The sequence below is a fragment of the Procambarus clarkii genome, chromosome 6 (assembly GCF_040958095.1).
Source record: "Procambarus clarkii isolate CNS0578487 chromosome 6, FALCON_Pclarkii_2.0, whole genome shotgun sequence".
In the NCBI taxonomy this organism is placed as follows: domain Eukaryota; kingdom Metazoa; phylum Arthropoda; class Malacostraca; order Decapoda; family Cambaridae; genus Procambarus; species Procambarus clarkii.
Window position 1 is genome coordinate 34,024,079 of NC_091155.1, and position 3,950 is coordinate 34,028,028.

Consider the following 3,950-nt stretch of genomic DNA (forward strand, 5'->3'; position numbering starts at 1 on the left):
GTGACATGCAGACGATGGCAGACTATGACACAGACGATAGCAGACTGACATACAGACGATTGTAGACTGTAATAAACAGACAACGGCAGACTGTAACACACAATGGCAGACTGTGACATACAAACGATGGCAGATTATGACATGCAGACGATGGCAGACTAATAAAAAAACGATGGCAGACTGTGACATACAGACGATGGCAGACTGTTACATACAGACGATGGCAGACTGTGACATACAGACGATGGCAGACTGTGACATACGTACGATGGCAGGCTCGGACATACAGACGATGGCAGAACATGACGAACAGACGATGGAAGACTGTACCATACAGATGATAGTAGACTGTAATAAACAGACGATAGCAGACTATAACATACAGACTATGGCAGACTGTGATACACACGATGGCAGGATGTGACATACAGACGATGGCAGACTGTGAAATACAGACGATGGAAAACTGTGACATAATGACGATGGCAGACTGTAACACCAGACGATGTTAGACTGTGATATACATACGATGGCAGACTGACACACAGACAATGGCAGATTGTGACACACAGACGATGGCAGATTGTGACACACAGACGATGGCAAACTAAAAAACACAGATGATGGCAGACTGTGAAATACAGACGTTGGCAGACTGTGACTTACAGACGATGGAAGACAGTAATAAACAGACGATAGCAGACCGAAATACAGACGATGGCAAGCTATGATATACAGACGATAGCAGACTGTGACATACAGACGATTGCAGAATGTGACACACAGACGATGATAGACTGTGACATACAGACGATGGCAGACTGTGACATACAGGTAATGGCAGACTGTGACACACAGACGATGGCAGACTATTACATACAGACAATGGCAAACTGTGACATACAGACGATGGCAGACTGCCACACAGACGATGGCAGACTATGCCACACAGACGATACCAGACTGACATACAGACGATGGCAGACTGTAATAAACAGACGATGGAAGACTGTGACATACAGACGATGGCAGACTGTGATATACAGACGATGGCAGACTGTGACATACAGACGATGGCAGGCTCGGACATACAGACGATAGCAGACTATGACGAACAGACGATGGGCGACTGTTCCATACAGATGATAGTAGACTGTAATAAATAGACGATGGCAGACTATAACATACTGACGATGGCAGACTGCAATAAACAGAAGATGGCAGACTTTGACATACAGACAATGGCAAACTGTAAAACACAGATGATGGCAGACTATAACAACACAGCGACGGCAGACTGTGACATACAGACGATGGCAGACTGCGAAATACAGACTATGGCAGACTGACACACAGACGATGGCAGACTATGACAAACAGACGATGGCCGACTTTGACATACAGACGATGGCAACCTGACACACAGACGATGGCAGACTATGACATACAGATGATGGCAGACTGAGGCATACAGACAATGGCAGACTGAAGCACACACAATAGCAGGTTTACAGACGATGGCAGACTGCGACCCACAAACGATGGCAGAATGTGGCATAGACTATAGCTGACTGACATACAGACGATGGCAGACTTTGAGCGACGAAGCCGTGACATAAAGGAGACACCATACAATGGCAGACTGTGACAGACAAATGATGGCAGACTGTGACATACAGACAATGGCAGACTGTGACACACAGACGACGGCAGACTGTGATATACAGATGATGGCAGACTGTGACATACAAAAGATGGCAGACTGTGACACACAGATGATGGCAGATTGTGATATACAGATGATAGCAGACTGTGACATACAAGCGATGGACGACAGTGACATACAGACGATGGCAGACTATAACAAACTGACGTTGGCAGACTGTAATAAACAGAAGATGGCAGACTTTGACATACAGACAATGACAAACTGTAAAACGCAGATGATTGCAGACTATAACACAGCGACGGCAGACTGTGACATACAGACGATGGCAGACTGCGAAATACAGACTATGGCAGACTGACACACAGACGATGGCAGACTATGACATACAGATGGTGGCAGACTGAGGCATACAGACAATGGCAGACTGAAGCATACACACAATGGCAGGCTTACAGACGATGGCAGACTGCGATCCACAAACGATGGCAGACTGCGACACACAAACGATGGCAGAATGTGGCATAGACTATAGCTGACTGACATACAGACGATGGCAGACTTTGAGCGACTAAGCCGTGACATAAAGGAGACACCATACAATGGCAGACTGTGACAGACAAATGATGGCAGACTGTGTCACGCAGACGATGACAGACTGTGACATATAGATGATGGCTGACTGTGACATACAGACGATGGCAGACTGTGACACACAGACGATGGCAGAATGTAACATACAGACGATGGCAGAATGAAACATACAGACGATGGTAGACTGTGACATACAGACGATCGCAGAATGTGATATACAGACGACGGCAAAATGTGACACACAGACGATGGCAGACTGTGACATACAGACGATGGCAGAATGTGATATACAGACGACGGCAAAATGTGACACACAGACGATGGCAGACTGTGACATACAGACGATTGCAGAATGTGATATACAGACGACGGCAAAATGTGACACACAGACGATGGCAGACTGTGACATACAGACGATGGCAGAATGTAACATACAGACGATGGCAGACTGTGACATACAGACGATGGCAAAATGTGACACACTGACGATAGCGGACTGTGACACACATACGATGGTAGACTGTGACATACAGACGATGGAAGTCTTTAATAAACAGACGATGGCAGACTGTGACACACAGACGATAGAAGATTGTGACACACAAACGATGGCAGACTGTGACATACAGGCGATAGCAGACTGAAACACACAGACGATGGCTGAATGTGACATACAGACGATGACAGACTGTGCCAAACAGACTATGGCAGACTGTGACATATAGACGATGGCAGACTGTGACATACAGACGATGGCAGAATGTGACATACAGACGATGGCAGTCTGTGACATACAGACGATAGCAGACTATGGCTATCAAACGACGCCAGACTGTGACAATCAGACGATGGCAGACTGTGACATACAGACGATGGCAGAATTTGACATACAGACGATGGCAGTCTGTGACATACAGACGATGGCAAACTGTGACATATTGACAATGGCAGATTATGACGCACAGACGATGGCAGACTGTGAAACACAGACGATGACAGACTGTGATACTAATACGATGGCAGACTGTGACATACAGAAGATGTAAGACAGTAATAAGCAAACGATGGCAGACTGAATCATACAGACGATGGCAGAATGCGACACACAGACGATGGCAGCCTATGACATACAGACAATGGCAGACTATGACACAAAAGATGGCAGACTGACATACAGACGATTGTAGACAGTAATAAACAGACAATGACAGACTGTGACATACAGACGATGGCAGACTGTGACATAAAGACGATGGCAGACTGTGACATACAATTTCAGATTGTAATCAACAGACAATGGAAGACTGACATACAGACGATGGCAGACTGTAACAGATGATGGCAGACTTTGACATACAGACGATGGCAGACTGTAATAAGCAAACGATGGCAGACTGTGCCAAACACAGGATGGCAGATTGTGACATATAGGCGATGGCAGATTGTGACATACAGACGGTGGTAGACTGTGACATACAGAAGATGGCAGACTGTGACATACAGACGATGGCAGGCTCGGACATACAGACGATGGCAGAGTGTGACGTACAGACGATGGCTGACTGTCATAAACAGATGATGGCAGACTATAATAAACAGAAGATGGCAGACTGTAACATACAGACGATGGCAGACTGTGACATACAATGGCAGACTGTGACATACAGACGATAACAGACTGTGACATTCA

The 3,950-nt window shown here is 46.0% G+C and overlaps 1 pseudogene; it reads left to right on the forward strand.

The window, feature by feature from the left end:
- The first annotated feature begins 2,436 nt into the window (after nucleotides 1-2,436).
- On the forward strand, nucleotides 2,437-2,904 carry LOC138355936 (glucose-dependent insulinotropic receptor pseudogene; annotated as a pseudogene).
- Nucleotides 2,905-3,950: the final 1,046 nt, after the last annotated feature.